Source organism: Phoxinus phoxinus (genome assembly GCF_949152265.1).
Source record: "Phoxinus phoxinus genome assembly, chromosome: 4".
Lineage (NCBI taxonomy): Eukaryota > Metazoa > Chordata > Actinopteri > Cypriniformes > Leuciscidae > Phoxinus > Phoxinus phoxinus.
In genome coordinates this window covers 3,548,523-3,561,605 of record NC_136879.1, presented here as the reverse complement: position 1 = coordinate 3,561,605, position 13,083 = coordinate 3,548,523, and the positions used below count along the sequence as shown (strand labels likewise).

The following is a 13,083-nucleotide window of genomic DNA, read 5'->3' as shown; positions in this document are numbered from 1 at the left end:
ATATATATATATATATATATATATATATATATATGTTTATGTATGTATGCATGTATACATGTTTTTTTGTGAGAGAAAACACAGCACAAGCATGAGTTCATTTTAATTGGTTTATTTATGCAAGTAGAAATGTGTTTGAATGTGTGAATTTTTTTTTTTTATTATTATTATTATTTATCGTATTTGTAAAAAAAAAAAAAATTATTACAGGACGACGTCAGCAGCCTCCAGTTCTGCCTGGTACACAAGTTGGTGGATCTCAAAACGCAGCCTTGCTCTTCTCGTCAGAGGAAGTCTGCGAATGGATGGTAAGAGGCATTTAAAAAAAAATTTCATCTTCATCCTCTGGAGATGTTTGAGGCAGTGGGGGACGTGGCAGTGAAGCCATTTGTGTCAGGGGTTCGATTGCTGATAGCATTTCCCTTTCAAAAGCGGACATTTCATGTCCCTTTCTTTTCCTTCCCTTGTTTGCAACCCTGGTTTCCTCCTGCTCCGTCTGCCTTGCTACCATGGTCTGTCTGCCTGCCTCTGTCTGTCTGCCTGACTGTCTTCCTCATTCCCTGTCTCATCTCTGCCTGCAGGTGCTTGCTGGGAATTGCTCTGACTGCTTCCCTCGGCCTGGCTGTCCTCTAGGGCTGTTGGAACGAATTTCGAAATTCGAATATAATTCGAATATTAAAAAAATCAATACTATTCGAATGCTGAAGTTACTATTCGAATATTGCTTTTTTTTTCTTTTTTTTATTATTTTATTATATGATATCTTGCCTTTCTCGCCAACTTGGCTTACACAGGCATGTGAAAATGAAATGCTTTTGTTTCGTCTGATAAACAATTAAAAAATTGAATCGTAACACAATTGTGCGCGTTATCCACGCTGCATCGTCATAACAATACTGTCAATAATGGCGGCGAGCAATGTCTCCATGGAAACGGAGATCACCACTCCTGACAATTTGAGAAGCGATGTGTGGAAGTTGTTTGGATTTCAAATCATAAATGGGAAAATTAAATCACAAATAAAGTCTGAATGAAATATCACTCCTCAACTTGCAACCTTACTGTGCGTTCACACCGGATGCGAATAGCGCGTCAAATTCGCGCCTGCCGTGTCTAGTTATACACTTGACCACTTTTGTGTCCTTTCGCGCCTGACGCGCTATTCGCGTCCGGTGTGAACGCACCATTAGGGCACATCTGACAACGCTACACCATGACAAGCTATAGGCGATCTGTCCAAGGAACCGCTGCTAAAACAGGCAAGAATTACTTATTTTCTTCTCTTCATCACGGGGCTTACCAGCTGTCTGCTGTCCTAGCCGCGCAACAATCACTGACAGAGTTGTGAAAATCTGACACAACATCAGACAACTGATCAGTGGAAAAATGTCCATTCAAGTTGCCAAATTAAAGTCATTCATTTTGTTCCGCTGTTTTATTGTTAATAAAAAAACGCGATCACCCGTTTCTAAATGTTTACTGTAATGTTAGCTGTCCCTCTAGTGGACAGAACGTGTAACAACAACAACCAAATGCTATAGTGGCATTGACGATTCATAAGCCTGTGTAATGTCGCAAATATTAATAATAGGATGAATTTGAGCATTTAATATTCGAATATTATTCGAATATTAAATAAAATAAGGAATGGAATTCGAATAGTATTATAGAGGAAGATTGACAGCCCTACTGTCCTCTGGATCTGGATTGAGGGATTCTCGGACAGAAGATGAGCTGGGTAAAAAGGATGGAGGCCTCTGGACATTACTAGATGTCTCCCTATCAGTGATAAATGGAGTGAGAAACCCCATCACCGCCATAAATCGCCATGGCTGTGTGACAGAGGACCCTGCTCCACTCCTTCTCATCTCCCTTTCTTTGTTTTTTTCTTTTCTTTTTTGAACCTGTCTCTCAAAGACTTCCACCTGGTCTTGCATATGTCCTCTGAGATGCGAAAAAGAGAAATAAAGAGTTCCTTCATATACACGTGTTTGTCAATTATTTATAAAATGTGTAGTTATGAAATAAATATGAATATTGGGGAAAATAACAGTTTACTAACGTTAATAATATAAAAATCCTGTATATATTTGTATATTAATTATATATAATAAATAGTAAAAAAAAATCACCCACCACTCTGATCATGTATATATTTTTTTATATGAAATTAAACCTAAATTTCTGATGGGCCGCTATTCTTGGCGGTACATTATATGTATGCTAGTTGTATGCTAGTTGTCACGGGTCCAATACACACCAGATTCAACAACGGCCTCTGCCACCTCCTTCCACGCCTAGTCTCTCCAATATGAATCCCGGTACATAAAAAGTGATTGGTCATAAAGGACCGGGTGATTGCCCACCACAATAATTAGTTTCTCCTCCATTTTAAAATGTATCCTCAGTTTGCTGCTCTTGAACAGGATGAACGTGATTGGCTGCCGCCTGGCTACTGTATTTGCATAGAGCGATCCTGATTGGCTGACGCTTCCGTCTGCGGCGATTCACTGGCGTTGCTCGCGGCAGAAGTTGAAAAATTCTCAACTTCTGCCGCGAGCAACGCCAGTGAAGCGCCGCCGACGGATCCACAATTCTTTTCGGCAACGCTTGACGTCACCCATTCAAAGTCAAAGGGAAGCGTTGACGCTAACGCCCCGTGTGAACGTACCGTAAGGACTGGATTTTTTTTTTTTTTAAACTGTCTCCACTGATGAATAACAACCAGGCTAACTTGAAAATGAGGTCCGATGTCCAAAATCCTGAACCACCCCTTTAAACACAAAAGGCACGTCCACTTTAATAAAAAAAACTATATTTATTAAACAAACCAGATCAAGAGCAAAAAAATTAAATAAAGTGCATAACTGAAAAATAAAGCATAGGCTCAAAACTAATACAAACAGTGGGCACAGTGCATTGCGCATTAGGCTCCAATCCTTTTTTCCTGTTTTCTATTAAATTAAATTGCTGCCACACTGTCGATGTCTTTGTTGACATGGTAGAAGAGGATTGACTATGAATTAAACGGTATCTCAATTAAATATTCAGCAAACCTTTTAGTAGCATACTTTCTTCAATCTGTCTCTCTTCTCCAGTGGCAGTGGGTTGGGCTAATCCAAAAGAAGTGAAAACAAGGGGGGTGTCCTGAAGACAGGCTATTACCTGTGAAACAGGGGTGCTCTGAAAACACCCCCATTAGCAATTAGGATTTTCCACCTCATGAAATGAACGCGGCAAAAAATCGACCAATCAGAATTTTGGCCGAGCCAGAACATATCGACCAATAATCGACTGGGAGATTACAGCCCTATTGAGCAGTGTGTTTGTCAACAATCTTGCATCATCTAAACATGAACGCGTTCATGCCAACTAAATGAATGTGAGTGAGCAGCAGATACAGAGCTCTTTTATTCGCGATCCACCTCGTTTTATAAGGCGAATTCAACTAGGCATTTGAAGCAACAAATGCTAAATTATTTATTACAGGTTTTTTTTCATGATTTGTGTGGATGATACACAGCGACATATACAGTATTATCAGCTGTATGATGTGTTTTTACCCTGAAATGTTTCATTTCGAGAGAGACCCGGTGCACGCAGTGCAGGGAGACTAAATTAACTTGCTGAAAAAAGATCCAGCGTGAGAGAGAGGCAAAGAAAAACGCATGATCTTAATTTATGTTGCTTTGAACTATTTTCGTTTTTTACTGTTTTAATTGTTTAATTTAGCTGCAATTTCTTTGGCAATAAAAATTTAAAATTTCGCAAGAATAAGATTCGGTGTTTCTTATTTTGCATCGCAAAGGAAATAAACTTAATTAAACTCGATGCAAACCTGTTTTAAATAAATAAACTGTCCCGACACTTTATTTAAACCTTGAAATGTGCAATGGGGTTTCAAACTTAATTAATTTTAGTGTTCTTTTACATTTTCATTGGTTTTTATATTGAAAGCAATACTAGTTTGTCTGTTATTTTGTTGTAGCCAAGTCAGTCTTTCTCTGATTTCTTCAATGTATGGATCTGTTTTGAAAAAATTATTCCGTTGCTATGGCCGGGTAGGCTATCACTGTCGATCGTCTCAATTTCGTGAATGATTCACAAAACAATACTTTAGCAGATTAAAGACCAGCTTCTTCATCTTCATTTTCTGGTGCGATATGCTGATAATCTTCCTTCATCAGTTTTGTCGTCTGTGCAGCGGCTCTACTGGAATGTAGCAAATTTATTTTGTGCCATTGATAATTAAACAAAATGTGTAGGAGCCATTTTAATGAGAGTAACATTTTTGTCCACCGGGTGGTGCTGTGTATAATTAGATCCCCTGAGCAACAGGTGGTGTCGTTGGCTAGCTACGTTGGTTCGGTGTGGCCGGATGTGGAGCAGCGTCCCACGTAACGAGTGATTGAACGGCTAAATATTGCTGAAGAGGAAGGTTTTTCTTTTTTCTTTGTTGCAATACGTTTATTTAGTTTGTTTTGTTTGCGGGTTCATGGCATAATCTGATTTGTGACTGGATCAGAATGGCAAACTATAGTGGATGTTCAGAGGATGAAGATATGCAGATGGGTTGGGAAAAGAGTACAAGTAGGAAAGGAGGAGGAAAAAAAGAGTATAGGAATAGTCAGATGATAAATAAAAGAGCATTGGAAGAGGATGAAGAAAGTCGAGAAGTAAGGAAAAAGATAATGATGGAAGAGTTTAAGATCATTCTTAAATTTAAAGTGGGGAATGAAATTACATCCGTTAGCCCGATCACTCTGACAACTGGATTGAAGAAAGCAATTGGGGAAATAGAAATGGCGAAGGTGTTGCGTGATGGGAGTCTATTGGTGAAATGCAAAAATGCTGAGCAGAAAAATAAAACTATGAAACTGCAATCAGTATGTAAAAAAGAAATAGTGGAGAAAAGAATAATTGGTGAGAAGAGAGGATCTAGGGGAGTGATAACAGTTCTTCCAGATTCTCTTCTATGGGAATTCCTAAGGAAAGTGATTAAAGGAGGAATGATCACAGAAATCACTCGTATGCAGGCTTTCAGAAATGGAGAAAAAACTGATAGTGAATCCATACTGCTACAGTTTAAAGATGAGATGCTTCCTATGAAAGTGATGGTAGGATATATGAGCTTTACCGTCAGAGAATATGTACCTCCTCCATTAAGATGTTACAAATGTCAGCGGTATGGACATACTGCAAATGTATGTAAAGGGAAACAGAGATGTGGTAGATGTGGAGGAGAACATGCGCATGGAGAATGTGGGAGTAATGTAACAATAAAGTGTTGCAACTGTGGAGGGAACCACACAGCAGCATATGGGGGATGTGAAGTCCGGAAAAAGGCAGTAGAGGTTCAAAAAGTAAAATCAAATCAGAAAGTAACATACGCAGAGGCTGTGAAAATATGTAATAATGAAAGAGGAAAAGAAGATATTAGTACAACTAAAGAAGGAACGGGGTCAGAGAAGGAAAATACAGGAATATCGATGGATAGGATAGTGATTTTTGTAGCATATGTCATCAACTGCTCAGAACAAGCAAAAACAAAAACAGAGAAGATTAAAATCATAGTTAAGGCAGCAGCTAAATTCCTAAACATGAAAGATTTGTCATGGGAAAAGATACATGCTGACCTTAACCACGGAGAAGGGAATGCAGATACAGCTTCTCAAAGCATAACTTAATGTTGGTAATTCAATGGAATGCTAGAAGTTTGTTAGCAAATGGATTTAAGTTTAAGGGATATGTTGATAAAGTAGGAAAGAAACCGGATATCATATGCATTCAAGAAACATGGCTCAAACCTAATCTGGATTTCATTATTAAAGGATATAATACCATACGTGAAGATAGAAAAAATGGAATTGGAGGAGGGTGTGCAATATTTATTAAAGAGGGTATAGTATATAGGAGGTTAAAAACATTACAAGAATTAGAGGTAATAGTTATTGAAATATGGAACAAGAAAGAAAAGATTAAAGTGATTAACTTCTATAACCCATGTAAAAAACTAGAGAGAGTACAACTAGAATCAATACTGGAGGAGTGGAGAGGAAAAATTATTTGGTGCGGGGATTTTAATGCACACAGTAAGGTGTGGGGTGAAAAAGAAGACCGGAATGGAGAAATTTTAGAAGAGATAATGGATGAAAAGGAATTAGTATGTCTGAATGATAGATCTGGTACAAGGATAAATTTAAGTAAGGGTACAGAGACCGCAATAGATCTTACATTAGTGTCCCAGTCTTTGGTAGGGATAAGTAGTTGGGAAGTAAATAAAGAGAGCACTATAGGGAGTGATCATTATCCTATATTTACAGAAATTGGAATAGAAAGGGACATGCAAAAGAAAGAGAAAGTAAGTAGGTGGAAATTTGAGGAAGCAGATTGGAACAAGTTTAGAATATTGTCCAAAGAAAAATTAAAGGAGGTTAGTATAAATCAGGGAATTGAAGATCTGAATGAAGAATTAAGTAGTATTATTTTAGGTGCAGCAAAAGAGTCGATACCAAAAAGAGGAGGCAGTAATAGAAAGAAAATAGTTCCGTGGTGGACGCAAGAATGCACAAAGGTAATTAAAGAGAGAAATAAGGCATTTAAAATCCTGAGAAGAACACATAACTTTCAGAATTTAATTGAATATAAGAGGAAGCAGGCTGTAGTAAGGAAGACAATAAAGAGAGTTAAGAAAAACTTTTGGGGGAAGTATTGTGAATCTCTAGGAAGAAGTACACCATTAGATAGAGTATGGGGTATGATTAAGAGAATGTCAGGAAATAAAAGAGAGTATGGTTATCCTATAATGAAAGATGGAGAGGAAGTAATAATAGAGAGCAAAGGTAAAGCAGAGTTGCTGGCAAGGACATTTGTTAAAATACATAGTAATGGTAATTTGAGTAATGAGGAAAAGATACAGAGGGAGAAAACAATAAGAGATAATGTTGAAGTAATGCAGGATGATGGGGATAATGGAAGTATCATAAATGCGATGTTTACAATGGGTGAATTGAATAATGCCTTAAGGGATTCGGGAAAAGCAACACCAGGAAATGATCAAATAAGTTATTGTATGATAAAAAATTTAAATGATGAGAGTAAAGAAATGTTATTAAAGTTATATAATAAGGTTTGGGAAGTGGGATGTTTGCCAAAACAGTGGAAAGAATCAATTATTGTCCCTATATGTAAACCAGGTAAGGATCCGAGTTTGGCAGAAAGTTACAGACCGATTGCTTTAACCCTCTGGGGTCTAAGGTGTTTTTGAGGTTTTTGAGATGTTTTGACATGCCCTGATATTTGTATTTTTTTCAGTTGCTTATAAACATATTAATGGTAAAGGTGTAATTGCACTCTATTTAGCACGAACATGGCTATCATAATATGTGAGCAACATGTATGTACATGTTTGCATTTTTGAGAGAATATTATTTATGCGTGGTTATTAAAAAAACTCAAACTTAAATTTTCTGATATAAGACCACAAACGACCAACTTCACATATTCCCACAATACTTTTGACTAATGGATGTTGTCGCCTAGAGTTTTTACTTCAAAATGATCTGAAAATTATCCGGGCTAATTGTTCACATTAAACAATAGATTGATTTCAATTTTGTAAGACACGTTTTGTTTGGAAAGGCAATATGCAGGTGGGCGTGAATGATCCAACAAGGTCATGAATAATGTCCTCATTCCCACCTGAAGACAAAGACCTGCTAATGCTGTATACTAATGAGCCTTTCATTCGGGTGTCACTGAGCCACAAGAAAGAATGCAAAGACAACACACACACACATACATATACACACATATACATATATATATATATATATATATATATTAGGGCCGGGACTCAATTCAAAAAATTAATCTAATTAATTAGAGGCTTTGTGATTAATTAATCGAAATTAATCGCATTTTAATTGCATAAAAATATTTGACCTGAGAACAGTGAGAAGTAATTTTTTTCACATGGATTTTTAGTATACCATTGAATAATGACTACAGAAGCTTAAGCAACAAAATATTGTTTATTTTTGTTCAACCAAGTCCAGCAGACCAGTGCTATTTTTGCCATTAAGTGTAGCAATAGCCGTTCCGAATTCCTTGTTGTATAGCTTGCACACAACCATGCTCTTATCGACGCTTCCATCCGTTCGTTTTTTAAAACAAAATGTCCCATCCACGGGGCCGACCAAAACGGTCTCGTCAGCTTCTTTATTCATGTTCACTGTGTTTTGTTGTTTGAAGTTTTCGTTTATATACTGTCTATGGAAGTTATGAACGCTAGTTGGTGCTCCAGTATAATCGGTCCGCCTAAACTCATCCAGTGAGAAACGTTCCGCGGTGCAAAAATAAGTGTTATTAAAATGCGTTAAAAATGTTTAACGCGATTATTTTTTGTGTAATTAATTCATCTTAATTAACGCGTTAAAGTCCCGGCTCTAATATATATATTATATATTACTTCAGAGTTGGAAACATCTTGAAAAAAAGTGTATTTTTCCACAAACTGTGTATGCTTGCAAATTGTATAATATCCAAGGTAAACATTTCTAGTAATTGTGCAGTTAATTCTCATTCATTTTTTCAGAGAGTTTTGGTTGTAGGCTATCGTCTCCCCAAATTTGTCACTAATAAAACACAAAAATAATTTAAAGAGAAGGCTTATATTGACCTTTTAAGATTTTGTTTGCACCTTGTAAATTAGGTTTTGATGTGGCAGTAAAAACTTTATAATCTATCCAAAACGAAATGTTGTCTTTCATATTTTGTCTGTAACATATCGTCTTTTATAATATATATTAGGGCATAAATGTTTATTTGCAGTTTAATATGTTGCTTATACAAAGACATTTTATTTCAACGTATTCAGTCGATTTTTACTCATCTCAGTAGGCAATATAGATAGTTTGCTAAAAGCTAAATTAATTCACACAGACACGCGCGAGCTGTAGTAAACAACAACAACAACAACAGCATGCATATGTGCCGTTCATTCATTCAAACACAGAAACGCGATTCAAATTTAAACAGTCTTTTGCGGTTTACAGACACAATTTAATATCGCGATTAGAACAACGCACTTACTGATGATCTGCAGCTGTATCCGTTGTCAGGCTACTCCAGCACGTTTGAGGTAAAATTTCCAGGATTATCACGATATTATTATTCCTCACAGCGAGTGTGTTTTCCAGCTGTTGTGGGCGTTGACTGGTTTGCATGTGTTGCTTCAGATCTGCGTTTGAGTAGCGCGTGCTCTCCATGAGCGTGTCACATTAGCAGAGTAATGAGCTGCCAGAACGATAATGAGAACGGCTGATCTCTCGCTCTTTTTATATAGATTATATAAACAGAGAATATTTATTTTAGTTTTGAATTAGATAATTTAAAACTACACACTTAAATGATTATATAGATATATATCTCACGTCTGAGTGAATAGTATTGGCTGAGTTTTGTTTAAGTTTAGAGACGTGCTTCAGAAAAAAAGTTCACGGAGACAGAGACGCAGACACCGTTTTATTTCGATTGTAAGTGGACATATAAAAAAGTAGACATTTAACAGCTTATTTTTTCATATTTCTTAAGTCTGTATGACCAAAACTGACGGAGTATTTTAGGTCTATTTTGCTATGTTAAAAAAAACAAGCAGAACGCGCCCGTGCGTTTGCCGACCCCAGAGGGTTAACCAATCACTGACCTTGCTCATGACACTTGATAATTTCTTGCAGACCGAAGGCAGGTCATTAATGTATAAGCAAAACAGCAGTGGCCCTAGGATTGACCCCTGTGGTACTCCCACAGTAGATGCAAGAGACGTAGACAATGTGCCATTCATTTGCACACGTTGTTTTCGATTTATCAAATAGGATTTTATCCAATTTTGGACATTTATGGAAATATCGTATTTGGCCAGTTTGTGTATCAGTACGTCATGGTTAACTGTATCAAAGGCTTTGCGTAAATCTAAGAAGACTGCTCCCACCACTCCTCCTTGATCTAAGCTAGTTTTAATTTCTTCAATGAGATAACAGCATGGAGTTTCAGTAGAATGTTTCTTTCTGAAAACCAAATTGCATAGGATGGAAAAAGGACTTTAAAGGTTCCCTAAGTGATCCTGGGTGACGTCACTTCTTGTTGACGTTCGAACTATTGTCAATCAAAACGGAGGCTAGCTAGACCCTCCCTCCTCCGCATCTCGTCTCCTCCCCCTCCCTACCATGCTTCCTGAAACAGTTGTGAACATGCATTTCTTAAAGGGAAAGTAGCTCACGTCCTAACGCTCTTTAGGCCACCACCTAAGGGAAGGGGTCCGCGGACTACCTAGCAGGCGCTCCGTGGTAGGAGGTTAGTGGACCGCTGCGCGCCGCCCCCTAGACGATTTTTCGGGGCCCGGCCGACGACGCCGGGCCGCAGGGGGGTAACTCACCTGTAACTTATTTGACAGGGTCCCTATAAGCTCTCCTTGGTCAATGCATTAATAGGTCATAATTGTAATGATATTTTTAAGGAGTAGCTATGGGTCAATGCACAGGAAACACCATATAAAAAAGTTTATGTAGTTTAAAAGTTGATTCCCTGAAATAGCTTATAAAAATGATGAATGTGCATACAAATACATTGTCCACGGCAAGCTAGTTAAATAAGCTATAGTTGGTATGTTTTGGTGAAATAGATGAGAGAGACAAAACCATAATTTAAAATGTTTAATTTTTTCAAGCTTGATTTTACAACATTTATTATTTATAAAATTAGAAAACGAACAACACACAGACCAGTAAAACAGATTATATTTAAAAACACGATATATAAAACGACATGATATAAATATAAAATATAATATACAACTATGACATAAAATATTTAAACTATATACATTTACACATTAACTATTTACAAGAAAAGGAGGTCACTGAGGTCAACTGTGCACAGGTCAGTGCTCTCCTGTAGAACTTGGCAAATGAAAAAAGGAAAAGGGAAACAAAGAAAAACAATTAACAATCAAATAAAATAACACAACAACAAAACTTGGTTTCATGCATGTACACTTATCACCTATTACTTACCTTGTGGACCTGAAGAGACCTGTTCATTTGCATCAATTAGTTTGAACAAATCATCTAAGAAGAACAAATAAAGGTTAATTTTTTTTAATTAATGTGCTGTTCATGGAAAAAACAATACAGTACAAGTTTAAACAATTGTTCACCTGATACCTACCGAGGCTTGTGACTTCTGTCTGGGGCTTGCTGGGGCTGCTCTCCATAAGAAGGTCTACAATAAAAAAAGTTATTAATGTATTGTTCTTGTATAAACAATATTGCATAATTGCATGTTGATCACTTACCCAGAAAGCTTGGAGCACCTTCCATTTCAAACTCTTCTACAATAAACACACACACACACACACACACACACAAACAGACTCAATAGTTTGTTCAACATTTTGTAAAAAATATGTTATATTCCCATTGCAAAAAATAATTCAAAACCTAGCCAGCAACTGAAGGCACTCTTCTGGAATGGCAAGGGGGCTCTCAACAGGGACATCCAGAGCTGACAGGACTGGAGGGTCAAGTTGTTGCCTGTCCCTTATTATTTTGAGTTGGTCTTCTGCAACCTTTTGATGTAGTTCCTTGGTCAACAACTTGACCATTTTTCCCTGAAGAGAGAGTTTTATTCAAAACATTTTTCAAATGAATTCACAAAAAACAAGTATGCTAGTTTGAGATTATACTTACTGTCAGTTCTGGATGGCCCGATTTAAAGTGCCGCTCCACATTCTCGTATGTTATCCCACACTGTGGGCACCTTATATTTCTCAGCTTAATTCTCCCCCTTGCCAGTCGCAGCAAAACCTTTCGCTTCTCCCCATCCTCTATTTGATGTTGCGACCGGAGGTGATGGCGCAAATGTCTAATCTTGGTTGGGCACAGTGGACAAGTCAGCAGCATCTTTAAAAAATGGAAACAAAGTTAGTTCACACAGGTGGGCAGAGAAAGGGCCCACCTGTAACTTATTTGACGGGACCTCTTTAGGCTGTCCGTGGTCAATGCATTAATAGGTCATAATTCATAGGCTGAAATATTCTCAAAGTATCACTTTGTAAATTACCTTGTCGAAGGGCTCCGTTGGTGTGGAATCTTTGCGGTTCGACCAGCTGCTTTCACCGTCTTTTAAAAATGAAGTTTGAGGGTTAGGGGCGCTTTTTACATATTCCAAAAATAATAGCATTTTCGTAAAATATATTAAACAAGAACATGTATTAATAACAGGAAAAAAATGACATATTAGCATTAAAATGGCATGACCACGGACAGCTTACAGGGACCCTGTCAAATAAGTTACAGGTAGGCAGAGAAAGGGCCCATCTGTAACTTATTTGACGGGACCTCTTTAGGCTGTCCGTGGTCAATGCATTAATAGGTCATAATTCATAGGCTGAACTATTGTCAAAGTATCACTTTGTAAATTACCTTGTCGAAGGGCTCCGTTGGTGTGGAATCTTTGCGGTTCGACCAGCTGCTTTCACCGTCTTTTAAAAATGAAGTTTGAGGGTTAGGGGCGCGTTCAAGGCCATCCCCGAGCTGTTGAGTAAGTTGTCTTTTACCTTCTCCCCGACTCGAGGTACTCACCTGTTGCCGATCTGACGCTTGAACCTTGACATTGTGCTTCTTACCCCCTCCCCCCCTTTTGTCTTTAGCCCTCCTGGAGGAGGAGCCCGTCCAGAAGACCCTGTGGCGCTTTTACGGGCACTTTGCGGCGCTGCTCTCCTGCGTTTACGACCACAGAGGGGGCGTTTTCCAAAATATCTCAATGCAGGAGGTTATGGGGGCCCGCAAATCCTCTTCGGAGAAGGCGCACCGCATCAATGTGAGCGTCTGACTTTTATCTGTCGTGTGCCTTATTTGTTTGTCGCCTCCCCTGAGTAACAGGTGTGCGTTTTTTCTCTCTTCCTTGTGTGTCCGCAGGTTGCTCATCACAAGACAAACATGGCGTTCGGGTCGGCCCAGATCCTATTGACGGATGAGGAGTTTGGGTGGGTGCAGCGGTTCCTCAAGGTGAAGGACCAGCTGC

The 13,083-nt window shown here is 38.1% G+C and overlaps 1 long non-coding RNA gene across 1 annotated transcript in view; it reads left to right on the top strand.

Annotated features, from left to right (window-relative positions):
* Positions 1 to 657: 657 nt before the first annotated feature.
* Positions 658 to 13,083, top strand: part of LOC306997308 — a 413,102-nt gene continuing 400,676 nt past the window's right edge. The window contains exons 1-2 of the long non-coding RNA XR_013797347.1: positions 658 to 1,067; positions 1,191 to 1,691. This is a non-coding gene — a long non-coding RNA (uncharacterized lncRNA). The remainder of the gene's footprint in view (positions 1,068 to 1,190; positions 1,692 to 13,083) is intronic.